The following is a 20,052-nucleotide window of genomic DNA, read 5'->3' on the forward strand; positions in this document are numbered from 1 at the left end:
ATTCTGAAGGAGATCAGCCCTGGGATTTCTTTGGAAGGAATGATGCTAAAGCTGAAACTCCAGTACTTTGGCCACCTCATGCAAAGAGTTGACTCATTGGAAAAGACCCTGATGCTGGGAGGGATTGGGGGCGGGAGGAGAAGGGGACAACAGAGGATGAGATGGCTGGATGGCATCACTGACTCAATGGACGGGAGTCTGGGTAAACTCCGGGAGATGATGATGGACAGGGAGGCCTGGCGTGCTGTGATTCATGGGGTCGCAAAGAGTCGGACACGACTGAGCGACTGAACTGAACTGAACTCAGGTAAAAGCCACTAGCAATTGAGTCTTTATCAAACATCAGCTTCTGTAGGGCAGAAAGGATCTTACAGCTTGGTTCTACCCACTGATAAAGAGGACTCATTCTCCTCATTGAGCCTTAGACATTTTCAGCAGAAAAATTCTCCCCCAAAGCATTCTTATCAGTTTATGAAAGGTAATAACATTTACTTTCATTTAAAGAGAGCCAGGAAGCATTTTTAAATGAGTATTTATCCACTGGGAATTGTATTGTATTTGCTCATGATAACTTCAGAAATGAAATTCCCACAAACTTTGACTTCACCTACCATCCAACAAAATTGCCCTTCGGAGACCATGGTTCATTCCATGAAGTACAGTGTCTTGGTGGGTGCAGTGGTAGGTAATGAAGCTCTCCAACACAATTCCTGAAAATAATAAAAAAAATAATAATCAAGCATTAATGAGCATGATCTTTGATTACTTACATCAATGTCACAAATATCTGCAGATAAATTTATCTTAGGAGAGAGAACTGTCTTCATTTTTGCAAATACTTGATGGTCATTTTGGTGCCTTTAGATGGGGTCCAAGACAATTGTTCTGCTTAGTAACATAGGAGTAACATTAGTGAAATGCTCTGCTTAGTAATTTTGTGTGCTGGGAGCAGCCTAAGAAGCAGAGAGAGGGGATTGGTATTTTGAGGGGTAGGGACAAGGCAGTTGATGTTTAGGAGGAAAGGTGCAAAGAGATTACCTTTATGTGGTTATGATAGAGGCAATATTACCAAAAATGATGTCCAGTATTCAATTTTTAGTTAGCAGTTAGTAGTCTGCCAAGATGGATTGCTAAGTAACACGTGCTACATGTAAGCACACAAATACACAGTCACCACAGGTCTCTCTCTCTCTCTTTTTTCCCCATATGTCTCTTTATATTGTATTATATGAGTAGTTATGGAAGCTCTCAAGGAAATTGAGGGTGTACTGGTGACCAGAGGGCAGAGAAGATGGAGCAGCCTTGGGATCCAAGCAAGATCCAGAGGTCAGCAGTTAACAACGTATTGAAGGAAGAGACCCCCCCCCCCCGCAAGAACACAAGCCCCTAGAAAGCCACAGAAACCACGGGCAAGGCAGTGATACTTATACATCATGTGAACAAGGACACTTTAGCCTGTTTTACCCCACCTGGGCTATGGTGGTGTTTAGTCACAGTGTCGTGTCCGACTCTGTCTTGGACCCCACGGTCTGTAGCCTGCCAGGCTTCTCCAATCCATGGAACTCTCTAGGCAAGAACACTGGAGTGAGTTGCCATTTCCTTCTCCAACCTGAGCTATATGTCTACATATAAACTATAACAACCCCTTGATTCTCCTTTCATTGGAAATTCTTCCGAAGGCAAGGTAACCTGAAAATTTAAACTGCTATACTGGATGAGCCCTCATGTCAGATTTTGGAGTAACTGACAAGTTGAAAAGACCACATGGATCTACTTTTCAGATTTTCAGAGATACCAGCAAAGGCTCCTTTGCATGCTGGTGGTACTATCCCTTTAAGATGAATTCCCCCACTGTCATCAATGAATGGTTTCTGATCTAATGATTAATTGATGGCAAAGAGTATCTAATGACCTAATAGCTCATTAGCGTTGACTGAGCCAGGAGGAGTCTTTGAAAATGTTTTTTATTCCACTGTGAGGCTTTGTGAGTTTTCCTGCACATACATCAGACCACAGTCCAGATTATTAAACCTACAAATACGAAACCACAGCAAGAACAGGATGGACCTACAACTATAACTTAGTAGTATAAGGGAAACTAGTGAACCCACGTGACAGAGATGTAGGACACTGCCAAATTCATACGATGGGAAACTAGAGAGAGATTTGCTGGGAGCCAAATGGGTTCCCAATAGGTGATATGCCAAGAATTAAACTGTCACCATGATAGTGTGGGTAAACTCACCTTTCATTCATCATCTAATAAAGTCATATTTATTAAATGCATATCACTAATATGGTGTGTGTGTATATATATATTATATCAATTTATACAATTGAAATGGTCACCTCACATATAAGAAAATTGAGCCTCTGACAAGTTAGGAGGCTTGAAAGAGTTATATAACGCTTGCTTTATACATATATACCAGGTCAGCAACAGATCTGGGACTCAAATCTAGGTCTCTCTCTAAAATTCCTGCTTCTTTATTTTTCAACACATTGTCCCATAGCAGGGTTCAACAACTCAGGGATCTTATTTCTTGTCAAATGTTTGCCTCTAAAGATATAGGGAAAGGTGATTACTGTTGGTATTCATTTTTAAAAAGCAGTCAATTCTGGTAGCATGAATCATTAAAATATCTAGGTAAGTTCCAAGCCGTAGTGCTGAAGAATTCTCATTCATCTCTTCTTTCCTGCACAGAGCCCGACACTCCTGAGCTTTCAGGAGGATGCTCTGTGGATGGATGAGCTCCCTTCCTGGCAACAACCCTCATCTGCTGATGGAATTTAAACTGCCGAGAAACAGGAATAGAGATGAGAAGCAAAGATCCTGGAAGACTGAGCTTACAGTGCAGAGGTGTCTCTAATTAAATTTGTCTGTAGTAATACTTTTGTTCAGTACAACAAATCCCACCTAATATTTAACTGAACTTCAAGTTTGAAGAGAAAACAATTATCAGGGAAGAGATAAGGGTATCAAGACCATGGCCAAGGGATAGATTTCAAAAGAGAGGTATGTCTGTAAAATTTGGCCAAGATATTTACTCTCCAACACCACAGTTCAAGAGTAAATAAATATCTTGGCCAAATTTTATGGACATACCTCTCTTTTGAAATCTATCTCTGGTGTTGGAGAAGACTCTTGAAAATTCCTTGGACTGCAAGGAGATCCAACCAGTCCATCCTAAAGGAGATCAGTCCTGAATATTCATTGGAAGGACTGATGTTGAAGCTGAAACTCCAACACTTTGGCCACCTGATGTGAAGAACTGACTCATTGGAAAAGACCCTGATGCTGGGAAAGATTGAGGGCAGGAGGAGAAGGGGACGACAGAGGATGAGATGGTTGGATGGCATTACGGACTCAATGGACATGAGTTTGAGTAAACTCCAGGAGCTGGTGATGGACAGGGAGGCCTGGTGTGCTGCAGTCCATGGGGTCGCAAAAAGTTGGACATGACTGAGTGACTGAACTGAACTAAACTGATTTTCTCTCCAACTTCCATCCACAACTACTGAGGGCTGCTTCTAGGAGCTTTAATGCCCCGGGACTTCAGGCTCCTGCTGGTGGGATAAAGCCCTTATGGTAGAGACAGGCTTGCTGAAGGATGCTCAAGACAAGTACCAAGGGAAAAGGCAATATGAGCAGGCCTTTGAAAGCATCTGCTACATGCACTTTTTTTCTAGAAGAATGACCAGAACAGCCCCAAGGCCCACATCTGTTCATGAACACACAGAATAGGAACATATTTTTACCTTAGTAGTGTGTAGTTGATACACCCTCCCCAGTACCAGGAGAGTATATAACACTAGCATAAACATCCTGAAATATGTCCCGCTATGGAGAGGCAGCTGTTCATCCCTCTTTTAAAGGATTCAGGCAATGTCAGTTGACCTCTATTATAGAACTGGCATATATTAGCTGAAATAATACTTTAACAGTTTTTTAGTACCCAACTATATGTTCTGTTATAAGGAATAGCAAATGTTTAATCATAAATATTTTAATGGCTTCAGGGATTCATGGTATTCAATGACCGTGTTAAATGATAATAATCACATCTGGTTTATTACTATAGTAATTCAGCAGCTTCTCTTCAGCAGTTATTTTTTATTATATGTGCTGTGCTAGTGTCATGGTCATTTATAGCAGTAATATTTTAAAGTGGCTCATTTGTTTGTTTAAGGACAGTTTCACAATGTATTTCTGTATTAATATACATTTCACACTATTATTTCCAAGCTGCCACTGGAAAATTGATCCTAGCCTGTTATGACTGGAGAGGCCAAAGACACTTGAAATGCCCAAGCAGGGATGGAGTGGGGTGACCAGATGGGGCTGTTCTAGCGCCCACTAGGGTTATGACAACAGCAGTGAGCCTTATTCATAAATGAAGGTGTGTGCTAAGAGTTGTCTTTGTTTAGTCATTAAGTCATGTCTGACTCTTTTGTGACCCTATGGACTGTAGCCCTCCAGGCTCCTCTGTCCATGTAATTCTCAGGCAAGAATACTGGAGTGGGTTGCCATTTCCTTCTCCAGGGGATCTTCTTGACCCAAGGATTGAACCCGTGTCTCCTGCATTGGCAGGTGGATTCTTTACTGCTGAGCACTATTAAGCAATAATAAATATAAAGGGAAGACCCTAGATTTGGGGAGGTATTTCAGGCGAAATACCATCTGATACCATGCAAAAGCATTTGGAAAGAACCCAAAATTGCATGGTTTGCAAGACTTGAGGTCATCATCAGGCCTCAGCAGGCTCCTCAGCGTCGATAACAAAATAGCAGTGAGGTGGCTAAGAGTGAGAACCTGTGAACTCCTGAGAGTGAAGCAAGGGCAGATCAAGGTTAGTCGCTGGGTGGTTTAGACACTGACAGCAATTCCAAATCTACTCAAAATGAGTATTAGGAGTGAATCGCTGAGGCACGGGCAAGCAGCGCCCCATCCCTGTCCCTTCATTTGAGTGGTTCAGAACAGCAGGGATTTCACTGGATTTGTGTGCAATGCCCAGTGTACACTTGCCCTGTACGTCACAAGGTGTGCTTGTGATGGGGTAAATAGTAGCCTGAAATCATATATTGCTCTTTAGTGGGGAGGGAGAAGAGAAGGGGTTCTTAATAACCAAGGAGAGTTAATTTTCTGTGACATTCTGCTAAACCAGGTTGTGGAAATTCAGAGAAGCCCGGAGAAAACTGCTAGGCTCCTGTTCTGCTTTCTCTTGGCTGGATCCTGATTGGCTGGGTGACAGAGGGCAAATAGCTTTTACAGCTATGAATGATGTATGACCGTAAAATGGTCTGTAACCAGAAGTGCCAACTGACATGCCTGCTGATTTAACTGACACCCAGGGTTATGTTTGCACAGAGATGCTTAAATAAACACGTGCTAGGTTTGAGGCTGTTTCCTAAGCAATCATTTCTCTCTCTCTTCTTTTCCATTTTATCTTAATTCATCATAAAAACAAAGAGAGTAAAACTACAATTTCCTGTTTTACAGTGATGAAGATGTACTCACTGCCCTGGCAGTTCCTGTCTTCCTCTCAGTTACTAAGTCTGGCCCTTTTTTCCTCGTCTACCTGCAGGGGGCGCTACGATAGACTGTGGAAGCCCAGGCCCGGTTGGCCACCGCAACCCCTAGAAGAAGCTGCACCTTGTGAGTGGAAGAGGTATCTTTATTTACTTTTGCACTTGGTGAATTAGGAAAAGAGAGCCCTGAGGTTGCTTTCAGTCAACGGAATGGGAAGATTTCCTTTCAACTACAAATCACCAAAGACTGGAAGATGGTCTTCCCATGATGGTCCTCCAACTGGGAAGTATCCCATGAGCTTATAGGTTTCTTCTGACATATTTGCTACATCCAGAGCAGTGAGGATTCGTGCAGTTGGATTTGGGGTCTGCAAGTTTAATCTGGATGATGATTTTCATATGTCTGCTGAATAGTCATTAGAAGAATATAAATTTTACTGAATATGTAAGTTTTCTCAAATAAATTGATCAGAAACCCATTAGACATCATAGAGTAGTCCTAGTTATATCAGTGGAAAATATCTCATAAGATCCATTTGACTTTATATTCCAGACTTAGTCAAATGGCAAATCAAATCCCAAGTTTTCTCCACTGGATCTCAACTGTGTCTCACAATCTCTTGCAGAGAGTCTCCAAGCAGACAATACCGATTGATTTGAGTTTGCATTCCATATAAAATTTAGGTGCTCCTCCTGTTCTAGAACTTTTAGCTCCCTACTTTTGAAGGAGAGGAATTTACAGAATTTTCCATCTTTTTCTATTGCCAGGATGATTTTCTTTTAAACTAGTAGAATTGTTTATCAAAGAGTATGCAAATCTATGAACCCATCTGACTCTGGTGTATTTTTCAATGATAAACCTTTAATCATCTTTCTTTTATGGCATTTGGTCTACTCAAGTTTTCATTTCTTCTTGGATGAATTTTGATAGCCTGTGCTTTGTTGTTTTTGAGTCACTAAATCGTGTCCAACTCTTTTGCGACTCCATTGACTATAGCCTACCAGGCTCCTCTGTCTATGAGATTTCTCAGGCAAGAGTATTGGAGTGGGTTGCCATTTCCTTCTCCAGGGAATCTTCCTGACCCAGAGATCAAATCCACATCTCCTGTACTGGCAGGTGAATTCTTCACCACTGAGCCACCAGTGGGAAACCTGGATAGTGTGTGCTAGGAAATTGTTTATTTTAGATTTCCAAATTTATTGCCGTTTGTTGCATGCAGTATTCTCTTTGATTTAAAAAAGAGATTCCTGCAGATGTAGTTATACCTCCCTTTTTCATTGCTAATCTTGTACATTTTTGCTGCTCCCATTTTTTCTTAGTCAAACTTCCAAGAGTTTTTTCTATTTTATTGGTCTTGACATCCAGCTTTTGGATTTGTCAATTCTTTCTATTATTTCCCTTTTGTTTCCTATGCCATTTATTTCAACTTTTGCCTTTATTAATTTCTCTTCATAGTTTCATTTGTCGCTGTTGTCATTTTTACCTCTTAAGATTAGTACTGAAGTTTTAGGGGGGAGGAATCCTCCTTAATAATAAAAGCAGGGGTCAGCAACCTATTGCACGTGAGCCAAATTGGACCCACAGTTTGTTATTGTACAACTTGGCAGCTAAGAATTATCTTTACATTATTAAAGCATTATCAGAAAAAAAAAAAAAAAAAACAACTCTGTAACAGAGACCATATGGCCCACCAAGCCCACCTAGCCCCAGCCCTTTACAGAAAAGCTTTCTTAACCCCTGATAAAAGCACTGGCTGTACTTTTCCCTCTGAGCACAGCTTTCAGTCTGTCCATAGATCCATAGGCAGTGTTCTACTTTCCCTTATTGATTAGATATGTCATCATTTACTTTTCAATTTTCTCTTTCATTGAAGGGTTATTTAGGACTGTATTTCATACCAAGTATATTTTACCCACTTTTAGACTATTCATGTCTAATTATTAACTTATAATAAGAGAATGTGGCCCATCTCCACTGGGAGGGTGTCCCTCCCAATACATCTGAACGGTTTTTCCTGTCCGGTCCTGGAGGCACCCCGGTTTACTACTCACACAACATGTTTGTTATTATGTAGTACTTTTAAAACTTTCTGAATCCATGTTCCCCTGAGCACTTTTTTTTTTTTTTGTCATTCAAGACTTTCTTTGTTTAATTGAGATATAATTGTCATATAACATTAAGTTTAAGGTGTACAACAACACTGAGTTGATTCATTTCTGTATTGCAGTGTGACTTCCAGTGTAGTATTAGCCAACACCACCATTATATCACATAATTATTATTTCTTTTTTGTGTGATAAGAACAATTAAGATCTAGTCTCTTGGCAACTTTGAAGTTTATAACACAGTATTGTTGTCTATAATCACTATGCTGTGGATTAGATCTCCAAGACTTATTTATCTACTAATTGCAAGTTCGTGAACACTTTTGATAAGATTAAATCCTCTTCCCCTTCTTTACTAATAATTGACTTTTGATCTAAATTAAATATTAAAAATGAAATAAATCAAAACAATGGAACAAAATACTGCTCTGCTTTCAAAGTGCAAACTCCTGAGATAGTGACACTCCATCTTTAGGGTCACAGTCACTACTTCAGAAAAATTTGCTGTAGTCTGACATGTCACATTTGTAGTCAGATGGGACTCCAGGACTCCTTAGTCACTGCACTATGCTCATTGTAATCAACATGACAAAGCTCTTTGGCATAATATGAGTGATATAGACAAATATGTTTCAACTTAGGCATCAGTAAACATGTGGTTCAGTAAATAAAGATGTCCAAGAATTCAGGCTGAAGGTGGAAGTAACACTCAGAATTTTGATACCACCACCATACACATTGGACTACATGAAAACAATGACTTAATTACCTGGGTTTCAAGGAAAAAAACTTTCAGTGTCCGTGAGTTATATAGAATTTAAAATAAATAAATAAATGCCACAGACTGTGGCCCACTTGGTAACTCATACTGAGGTTGGTACTTGCCTTAGTGAATTAAGTTGTCTAGAGTCTGGCCTCAGTTCTATAGAAACGTCATTGCATTTACGACTGCAAGTTGATTGCACACGGGGACGCTATTACATGCTAGCAAGTCTTAGAGACTGTTATATCACATCATACACCAACTTCTTTATATGAGAAATGGAACTGTTGTGTGGGTAGAACTTTTGTGTGTACATAGCCAGTACATCCCACTAAAACCTTTTCTCCCATAAAGTCATTAATATATTGCACCACGCTTATTCCTTCTTTGTATTTCTGTGGGTACTCAAAAGTACCACTGAGTTCATCAGCTAAGTTGCTCAGTCACGTCTGAATCTTTGCAACCCCATGGACTGCAGCCCAGTTTCCCTGTCCATCACCAACTCCTGGAGCTTGCTCAAACTCATGTCCACTCATGTCCGTGATGCCATCCAACCATCTCATCCTCTGTTGTTCCCTTCTCCTCCTGCCTTCAATCTTTCCCAGCATCAGGGTCTTTTCCAATGAGTCAGTTCTTCACATCAGGTGGCCAAAGTATTGGAGCTTAAGCTTCAACATCAGTCCTTCCAATGAATAGTCAGGACTGATTTCCTTTAAGATTGACTGGTTTGATCTCCTTGCAGTCCAAGGGATTCTCAAGAGTCTTCTCCAACACCAAGGTTCAAAAGCATAAATTTCTTCAAAACTCAACTGATGAATAGATAACTAAAATATGGTGTATCCACAAGGAGAGTGAAAAAGTTGGCTTAAAGCTCAACATTCAGAAAACTAAGATCATGGCATCTGGTCCCATCACTTCATGGGAAATAGATGGGGAAACAATGGAAACAGTGTCAGACTTTGTTTTTGGGGGCTCCAAAATCACTGCAGATGGTGATTGCAGCCATGAAATTAAAAGACGCTTACTCCTTGCAAGAAAAGTTATGACCAACCTAGATAGCATATTGAAAAGCAGAGACATTACTTTGCCAACAAAGGTCCGTCTAGTCAAGGCTATGGTTTTTCCAGTGGTCATGGATGTGAGAGTTAGACTGTGAAGAAAGCTGAGCACCAAAGAATTGATGCTTTTGAACTGTGGCATTGGAGAAGACTCTTGAGAGTCCCTTGGACTGCAAAGAGATCCAACCAGTCCATTCTAAAGGAGATCAGCCCTGGGTGTTCCTTGGAAGGAATGATGCTAAAGCTGAAACTCCAGTACTTTGGCCACCTCATGCAAAGAGTTGACTCATTGGAAAAGACTCTGATGCTGGGAGGGATTGGGGGCAGGAGGAGAAGGGGACGACGGAGCATGAGATGGCTGGATGGCATCACTGACTCGATGGACGTGAGTCTAAGTGAACTCCGGGAGATGGTGATGGACAGAGAGGCCTGGGGTGCTGCGATTCATGGGGTCGCAAAGAGTCTGATTCAACTGAGCGACTGAACTGAACTGAACTGAACTGACACAACAAAATATTGTTTGTCAATAAAAAGTAATGAAGCAATGCTACAACATGGATGAACTTTGAAAACATTATGAAAAGTGAAAGAAGCCAGTCACAAAAGATCACATAATGTTTGATTCCATTTTTATGAAAAGTCCAGAACAGACAAATCCACAGTGACAGGAAATAGATTAGTGGTTGCTGCCTAGGGATGGAAAATTGGGTTGGGAATTGGGCATTGAGGTATCTGCTAAAGACTTCTTTTAGGGGCTGATGAAAATGTTCTAAAATTGATTGTGCTAACGCACAAATCTGTGAATATATGAAGAACCTTTGAATTATATGCTTTAAATGGATAGATTATATGGTACTGAATTATATTTGAATAAAACTTCTACCAAAAAAGGATGACTGAGATAATTTTGGATCATAGTGCTTCTAGGTTGATATATTCACCTCTTTGTACTGGACTTCAAAGGAGCATTTGTGTATTTTCATACATGAACATTTCATTCAAGTCTCACAGTAGATGGCAGGAGCATAAGAAGACAAGCAAAAACACCCAAGCACATTTAAAGACTCTATCTGTACTGAATCCACTAACATTCCATAGACCAAGCATCAGTTCAGTCCAGGCGCTCGGTCGTGTCTGACTCTTTGCAACCCAGGGAGGCACGCCAGGCCTCCCTGTCCATCACCAACTCCCAGAGTTCACACAAACTCATGTCCATCGAGTCAGTGATTCCATCCAGCCATCTCATCCTCTGTCGTCCCCTTCTCCTCCTGCCCCCAGTCCCTCCCAGCATCAGGGTCTTTTCCAATGAGTCAACCCTTTGCATGAGATGGCCAAAGTATTGGAGTTTCAGCTTCAACATCAGTCCTTCCAATGAACACCCAGGACTGATCTTCTTTAGGATGGACTGGTTGGATCTCCACGCCTAAACTCAGTGACCAGAGTGTATATTCTGTCTACTCACCAGGAAGCATTGCCAGTGTCATGTGGTAAAGGATATGGATGTATAATCCTTTCATGGGACAACGTGGTGAATTTGGAATGATAATCAAATTCATTACAGGTGACTCTTTCCTTTCTGGGGGTGGCAGTAGGGGGGTGTGGCCCTAACACAATGGAATGCTGACACACTTATGCAGTCCAAATGCTGTGTTTGATCGCCATTGCTCCAGTCTCTTTCTTTGTTCAGTTTGGTACAAATTGGGAGGACTAGGAAGGAGTGTGCAAGGCTTCATGGCCAGCCACCCTGAGTACAAATCCAAGCTCCTCCATTAACTGTAAGCTTGAACAAGAACTCTTTTTACCCTGGTTTCCCATCTGTAAAATAGTGACTAAAATGCTTTCCTCCAGAAAAGTCATAAAAACAAAATGAACAAATACACACAAAAAAGCCTAGAACATAGCAAGAATTCTGTAAATGATGGCTTTCTCATCCCTCTCTAAGGCAACAGGAAAACAAGGTAAAATGGCTATAAATTACCTAAAATAAACAAGCCAATTGCCCCGATTTAGCTACAATTGGTACAAGAATAATAAGCCAAGGATCTACATCTAAAAAAGGCAAAACACATTCGCTTTGCTTCCCTCACAACCATTTCTGAGGTTTTGCTGTTCACCATAAATGGCAAATTTGTTCAATTCTTGGAGAATCAAATCCCACCTAATTTCTAAATACATGTAATTGCCAAGCTTAAGAGAGTAATCAATTAGAACAGAAGTTAACTTCAGAGTCAGTTTGTTTAAGTTTAAAAAAAAAAGTCAAAGCCACTGAATTCCAGAAACCACTCTGCTAAAGACAGCAGAGATGCCCCGAATTTAACCTACCCACATCCCAGCTCTCTCCTAGTTAAGGCAAAGCTCTGACTGAGCTTTTAAGAAGCTGGAGGGATCAGTTACTGGAGACAGATGGGGAGATTTTATAAACCAGATAAGAGGCCCGTGGGGGCATTAAGCACCTTCCCCATGTTTCTAATGAGAAAAAAGCCAGTTAATCTGCTACAATTAGTGTCTTAAGGGGCCTGCAGTAGTTGGTCCTTGGGCCACTTGCTTACTCACTTACCAGCCCATGAGGGTGCCTGTCCCATGTGGCAATGAGTCCACATGGACATTCACACCACAGTGGCAGGAACAGCAGGAAAGCACAGCTTCCTCCCAAGTGGGGTAAAGACCAGAACATTCTCCAGAACCACCACCCCACCACCCCATGTTCCCAATCTGGAATGAAGAGTCCTTGTTTCACTTAACCCTCTACACCCAAATTGGAGATAGAAAATGAAACATTAGCATCTATAATATGCCAAAGGGTGATAAGTACCGTGGAAAAACTAAACCCAGGAAGTGGAAGAAGTCCTGGGAAGGCATAAGAGCAATCTCAAATGGGGGTGACGAGAGGGCCTGGCTGAAGAGGCAGCATCTGAGCAAAGACAGGAAGATGGTGAGGGAGTGACCACTGGGCCAGTGGAGCAAAGGCCCAGAGGATGCGCACCCAGAGACACCCAGAGATGAGCAGGGGATGAGCATTCCAACAAAAGGACCAGAGGAAAGTCAGTACGGCTGGAGCAAAGTGAGCTATGGGCAGAGGAAGAATGAAGGTCAGTGAGGTAATAAGGGGAGAGGGTCGAGGGCCCTGGTGGCCAATATGAGGATCTAGACTGTTATTCTGCATCACATGAGAAGACATTGGAGAGTTTTGGGCAGAGACATGACACACGCTGCTCTATTGGATGACTGACTCAAGTATAGATGTGTGCTGCTGCTAAGTCGCTTCAGTCGTGTCCGACTCTGTTCGACCCCATAGACGGCAGCCCACCAGGCTCCCCCGTCCCTGGGATTCTCCAGGCGAGAACACTGGAGTGGGTTGCTATTTCCTTCTCCAGTGCATGAAAGTGAAAAGTGAAAGTGAAGTCGCTCAGTCGTGTCTGACTCTTAGCAGCCCCATGGACTACAGCCCACCAGGCTTCTCCGTCCATGGGATTTTCCAGACAAGAGTGCTGGAGTGGGGTGCCACTGCCTTCTCCAAGATGATGTGTAGCACTGTATAAATCACAAATGTACAATATTTGTTGTTGCTCAGTCATGTCCAACTCTTTTGCGACCCCATGGTCTGTAGCCTGCCAGGCTCCTCTGTCCATGGGATTTCCCAGGCAAGTGGACTAGAGTGGTTTGCCATTTCATTCTCCAGGGGATCTTCCTGATCCAGGGATTGAACCCATGTCTCCTGCATTGGCAGGCAGATTCTTTACCACTGAGCCACCAGAGAAGCCCTATGTATAATATAATTATTCACAATTTTAAAATTTATACTCCATTTATAGTTATTATAAAATATTTGCTATATTCCCAAACTGACCTGTTCTAAGAGGTAAATTTTGGCAACTGTGTTGAGAAACAGTTCATGGTGGGACAGGGCAGAGACGAGGAGAGGAGGTGTGATAATCCAGGGGAGCAGTGAGGGTGGCTGGGAAAGAGGCAGATGTTGTAGGGATGGGGAGAAGTCGGTGGGTGTTGGATGTCTTTGGAATGAAATCCTCCATAAAGGCAACTAGGCTTAATTCTGCACTGCCACCCATCATGGCTGCATGTTATTCACGGGGATTCACTTAAGGGCAGAACCCATGCATAATATGGGGGAAAGCCAGAGTTTTAGGGAAAGTAAAAAAATGTGTCTGACTTTTAATCAAATTAACTTCCTTGTAGATCATCTTCTTAAAGGAAAAACCATACAGATATTGGTTTCAGTTTCCACTCAGTTCAGTTCAGTTCAGTTGCTCAGTCGTGTCCAATTCTTTGCAACCCTATGGACTGCAGCACAACAGGCCTCCCTGTCCATCACCAACTCCCGGAGTTCACTCAAACTCATGTCCATTGAGTCGGTGATGCCATCCAACCATCTCATCCTCTGTGGTCCCCTTCTCCTCCTGCCTTCAATCAGACCCAGCATCAGGGTATTTTCCATTGAGTCAGTTCTTCACATCAGGTGGCCAAAGTATTGGAGTTTCAGCTTCAACATCAGTCCTTCCAATGAACACTCAGGACTAATCTCCTTCAGGATGGACTGGTTGGATCTCCTTGCAATCCAAGGGACTCTCAAGAGTCTTCTCCAATCTAGACTCCCCCAAAGCAGTGTATACACCTTGTTGTTCAGTCCCCAAGTCATGTCCTACCCTTGGCAACCCCATGGACTGCAGCACTCCAGGCTTCTCTGTTCCTCACCATCTCCTTGAGTTTGCCCAAGTTCATGTCCATTGAATCGGTGATGCCATCCAACTATCTCATCCTCTGTCACCCTCTTCTTCTGCCCTCAGTCTTTCCCAGCATCAGGGTCTTTTCCAATGAGTTGGCTGTTTGCATTAGGTGGTCAGCAAATTGGAGCTTCAGCTTCAACATCAGTCTTTCCAGTGAGTAGTCAGGGTTGATTTCCTTTAAGACTGACTGGTTTTATCTCCTTGCTGTCCAAGGGACTCTCAAGAGTCTTCTCCAGCACCACAGTTCAAAAGCATCAATTCTTCAGTGCTCTGCCTTCTTTATGGTCCAGCTCTCACATCCATACATGACTGCTGGGGGAGGAAATGGCAAATCACTCCAGTGTATTTACCATGAGAACCCCATGAACTGTATAAAAAGGCAACACTCATTCTTTCTCTCTAGGCACATCATCATCCCTTCTCCCCTCCTTTTCCTCTGGGTCCCTCCTAAGATCTCTGTAGGTTTCCTGGGGATGCCCTGAAGCTATGGGGACCCATGAACTTTGATTCCTCTGACTGCCACCCTCCAGAGCCTCTGGACAGCCAGAAATCCAGCTGGCTGGCTGTGTCCTGACACTCCTGCAGGGCCTGGGCTGCTGGCCAGGAGCAGGTTGTGGAGTTTGCGGCTAAGCGGGGGCAGACTGCTGGAGTTTGGTCAAGAGAACAGATGTGCATAATGGGCCAATCTGACCACAGAGAAACATTTCCCAGTACCCTTTAAAGGTGCACGATTGCCTGGTTAAGCCAAGACAATTTGACACACATTACCTTGTTCATAAACAGAGAGAGAGCGCGCCCTTCCTCCCTGAGGGTGTGCAAATGATTGGAGAGGAAGCCAAGGACCTCAGAAATGCTGCAGCGCAGCTTTGAGAAACAAATGCCCATGGAAAGGACCCAACAGCATATTAATGGCCTGGATGTTACCACACCCAGGCCAAAGCAAGAAGCTATTGATCATCTGTTCACACTTCGTTTCAGGGCACAAGTGGAGTTATCTTTACACCAGAGGACAAAACCTTCCATTACATTTAAACGAGCCCGCCCTGCAGACCTTTCACTCACTCCTGCAACACCTACCCAGCATCTGTTCTTCTTAATAGTGCCCGTTCCTTCTAGGAATTTCACGGAATCCCAAGGAATTGGCAGCATCTTTGTTTCTAAGACACTTAAAATAGAGCAGAGGAGACCAGATCCATTAAGTGAAACACCCAATGCAATATAGTGGAAATGCTGAGAGAGAGAAAGGGCTTCATAAATGAAACCAATCACATATTCCCTCCACCCTGCCTGGAATGTTCCCTCCTCTTCCACCACCATCCATCCACTTTCTGTCATCCCATGACTTGCACCTGTGATCACCATCATCTCCTTTGAGACTGAACATTGGTATTAATTTCTGGATCATATCTCCTCCAGCATATACCTCTCTCCTCTGCTCCCTGTTTCTGGGGCACTAAACTCATGGAGTCCTCCCCTCACATCTGTCTTTCCCACCAAACCATGCACAACGCTTGGCACATAATGTGTGCTCAATTAATACTGAAGTCCATTAAATCAAAGTCTGGGCTCTGATTTATCTGAGGGAGCATCACAGAGTCATTTCTTTGAAGGAATAGGAGAGAATATGAACAATAATATGGAGGCATATTGAGCAAAACAACTTACTCCTTGAATTTGTGGCATATCTAAACCAAGTGCTTCTCATGATATATGGAATGGAAAAAGCCCTAGGATTAATCAAAATGTAAGAAACTCCCCCCGAAAAAAGTTAATTTTAGATGTGCTAAAGAAAACAATGAGACCTGTATCAGCAAGATGGTGGGAGACTCTCAGGGAGCAGTGGGGGAAGTGAGATCGTGCAGATAGGAAAGCTCAGGTAGATGTGAGAAGGTCTTGGAGCACTTAAGGGAACTGGGTTCAGGGTCACAAATGGGAAGAGAGAAACAGGGTTCACCACAGTATGACTGCCTGGACATTCTCTGGGCAAAACTCACAGAGTTCATCAGCCTGAGTGAGGTGATTTCAAAAAAGGGACTGTCACCCAAGAATCAAGCAGGAACCTGGATGGAAACCAGCAGATATCCCCCACCCTGGCCCTAAGAAACTGCCACTCTGCTCTCTGTCACTATAGATTAGTTTTGCTTTTTCCATGACTTGGTAGAAAAGAAATCACACACTATGTAGTCTTTGGTTCCTGGCTCCTTTCTCTCAGTATAATGCATCTGAGATTCATCCATGCTGTTTCATGCTTAGTTCTTTTCCTGTTATTGCTGAATAGTATTCCATTGTATGGATACACTATAATTTGCTTATCCTCCCAACAGTTGATGGCCATTTGGATTTTTCTAGTTTTTCACTATTATGGATAAAGCTACTATGGACACTCATGAACGAATTTTTGTAGGGATACATGATTTTATTTCTCTTGGTAAATTACCTAGGAATGGAATTTTGAGTATATTACTTATAGTAATGGTATAATTAACTTTATAAGAAATTACCAAACTGTTTTTCAAAGCAGTCATACCATTTTACATTCCCACAACAGTGTATGAGAGTTCTAGTTGCTCCATGTACTTACTAACACTTGGTATTGTCAGTCTTTTTTCAATTTTAGCTATTCTCATCAGTATACAATAATATCCCATTGTGGTTTTGATTTCAGTTTTCTACATGACCAAAGATGTTGAACAGCTTTTCTTGTTCTTTTGTGCCATTTATATATTTTCTTTTGTGAAATTGTGTAAATTTCTATACATATTTGTGTAAATTTTATGTAAATTTACAAATAAATTTACAAATTTTAGTGTAAATTATGTAAATTCCTGTACCTATTTTTGCCCATTTTAAAAACTGGGTTGTTTTTATTATTATCAAACTGTAAGAAATCTTTACATATTGATCCAAAGGGTTTTGGTTTTTTTTTTGGTGAGATGTATGTTTTGTGAATATATATCTGGCTTATTTATTTAATCCCTTATGGTATTTTTCAAAGAATCAAAATGTCTTATTTAATCAAGTCAAATTTAACTCTTTTTATGATTATTGCTTTTAATGTCTTAAGACAACATTACCTAAAGGAAAATTATACAAATATTCTCTTTTCTTTTCTTCTATATTTTATAATTTCAGCTTTTACAAGGAGGTCTCCGAGCCATTTCAATTAACACTTATGTATAATATGAGATAAAGGTCAAGATTGGTTTTTTCCATATAAATTTCCATTTGTTTCAGCATCGTTTATTGAAAAAGCTACCTTTCCCAATTGAACTGCTTTAATATCTTTGTCAAAACACAACTGACCAAATACATGTTGATCAAGTTCATTGGTTTTTTAAAAAATCAAATATTAAGCTTTGAATCCAGTAAATTTCAAAAAAAGTTATTCAATGCTATAGAAGATGGATTAAATCAGGGAGAATGTTCAGGACATTTGAAAAATGAGAACAGCATGTGTGTGTGTACATGTGTGTGTTTGTGTGTGTGTGTGCCTTCAACAGGAACCGGCCCTGGGAAAGCAGAGACTGGGCCTGACTCAGAGACTCAGGCTTGTTTACCCAATGTGTGATACACAATAGGTTCCCAATACACACATTCATTGAATAAACAAAAGAATGAGTGAGCGAGTGAATGAATTTTCGGTAGCCCATTATACAATATCGTGGATATTGCTACAGCAATACAGCACAGCTATTTATTTCCCCAAATTTATTCACACTCACCACAGTCTCCATGTGGTTCATCCTCTTCATGAAACAGCAACCTGGACTAAAACCAGGAGGTTCTCACCATCCTTTAGTGACAGCAAACTCTCAGTGTCGGGGGTGGGGGGCGGCTCCTGCCTGGGTTTCTATCTGGCTCCTCTACCTCTCTATGCCTCAGTTTCCTTATTTAATAGCAGTTCTATGAGGACTTACAGAGCTATTGCCTCCAGATATACAACTTCTTCTATAATTCAACTCCTTTTCTGATTGTGAGTCCTCACTTCCCCAGGAGGGAAGACACAGCAGGCAGCTGACTCACTGTTCACAGTCACTGGAGGTCCCTGTGGAGAGGTCTACATTCTTGGCCAAATAGTCCATTTGGACCTGGCTGCTAAGTCACTTCAGTCGTGTCCGACTCTGTGCGACCCCATAGACAGCAGCCCATCAGGCTCCCCATCCCTGGGATTCTCCAGGCAAGAATACTGGAATGGGTTGCCATTTCCTTCTCCAATGCAAGAAAGTGAAAAGTCAAAGTGAAGTCGCTCAGTAGTGGACCTGGCTGCTCTCCTCTTCTGAGCCAGGCCGGTGCTGGCAGCAACTGTAGCTATCCCCAGAGACTCCCTCTCAGAGGGTGTGGGAGACCCAGGCAGCAGCTCTGCCTAGGAAATTAGATGTGGGGCCCCCGGCAGCACTCGGACCCAAAGGCCTCCCCACTCACACACATCAGCTCTCAGGAGAATTGATGTGTTGGTAGAGGTGGGAAGCTCCTCCGTCTTCTTGTTTTTCCCAAACACTTTCTCTCTACTTCACATCCTCTAGGCTCTAATCACATCTGTCCCCTGAGAGGATCAACACAGCTGATGAACTGCTTAAAAGGGAATATGGAGAGTAAAGAGAGAAACATCAGGGGCTGGAAGAACAAAGGCTTTCAATAAGATAAAGTATCTAGACCATCATTTGTGAACAATAAGTGTTAGTTGATGTTGTCAATTATTATTATTTTTAAGGGGAGAGTTGGAGAAGAGGAGCCCCAGTTCCTGACAGGAATTAGAATGAGGCCTCAGCACCAAGCTGGCCACAGGGGGCCGCCCTCCTCCCCCTGCTGTTCACAGAGCGCCAGCCAATTTTCAACCCATGTGACCACACTCCCATCCAAAACAATTTGAATTAATTTTGTGCATGAAATTTGGTGGGAGGCAGTGCCAAATGTTTAACTGAAATCAAGATGCAAACTTCCCCTCATCTATTCGTTTTGTAAATCCTGTCAAAAATAAAATAAAAGCCATTAAGCTCATCTGGCAACATTTGTCCTTTATGCAAGCTATTCATGGTTCCTGATTCCCTATCCTCTGTATGCCTCTCCCCCACCCCCAGTATTTGTTCTGTTGTATTTATGGTCCCTCGGCTGGCCCAGCACACTGTCAGCTCTACTGACTTTGCCAAGTCTAAGATCCCTTTTAGGGACTTATTTTATTTAAAGAGCATCCCATTAATGGGTTTAACGGCCTTTCAATCACTTAGTATGCATTGTCAATGAGGGAGAATTGGCTTTCTGAGAATTCCTGTTCTGGGAGGAAAACAAACAGCCTTCCTTTCCGTTGCAATTTGGCCAATGAACAGATACAGGACTCCTCCATCCTGGGTTCACAAGGTCCCCTTTCAGACTGCTTGTCTGTGAGGCAGCAACCTCACCAGCACAGCACTGAATTAGACTGGCCCCTTTTTTTCCTGCACTTCATTTCTCCTTTGGGTTGTACCTGCTGGGCCATGGGGAAACCCTGCATATAAACTCTTGATGATGTTGACCGATACTCTCACAGCAGACCCACTCCTGGGTTCTCTTTGGGGAAGGATTAAGCCATTACCTTGAGGCTTAATCAGATCCTCCGGTCCACAGTAACAGATGGGAAAAAAATGGCCGCCATTCCAGTGTCTCCCTGACAAAGAGTTTTAAGAAGGGCATTTGTGCCCCCACACTCTTGAATTCCAGAACCCTGAAACAATGGTCAGACACATATACACTCACTGGGATAAATTCTAATTAGCTAAATTCTCACTGGTGGGCCTCTCATTCCATAAATATCTGCTGTATACTTTCCATGTATAAGACATTACACTTGGCTCCATAGGAAACACATGCAGGGGACATA

The 20,052-nt window shown here is 42.2% G+C and overlaps 1 long non-coding RNA gene across 1 annotated transcript; it reads right to left on the minus strand.

Moving 5' to 3' along the window:
- Nucleotides 1-516: 516 nt before the first annotated feature.
- On the minus strand, nucleotides 517-19,852 carry LOC132345114 (uncharacterized). Its single transcript, XR_009494243.1, has 2 exons — nucleotides 19,768-19,852; nucleotides 517-710 (listed from the first exon to the last, which is right to left on the minus strand). It is a non-coding gene; the product is annotated as an uncharacterized lncRNA (long non-coding RNA).
- Nucleotides 19,853-20,052: the final 200 nt, after the last annotated feature.

The sequence above is a fragment of the Bos taurus genome, chromosome 4, assembly GCF_002263795.3.
Source record: "Bos taurus isolate L1 Dominette 01449 registration number 42190680 breed Hereford chromosome 4, ARS-UCD2.0, whole genome shotgun sequence".
NCBI classification, from domain to species: Eukaryota; Metazoa; Chordata; class Mammalia; order Artiodactyla; family Bovidae; genus Bos; species Bos taurus.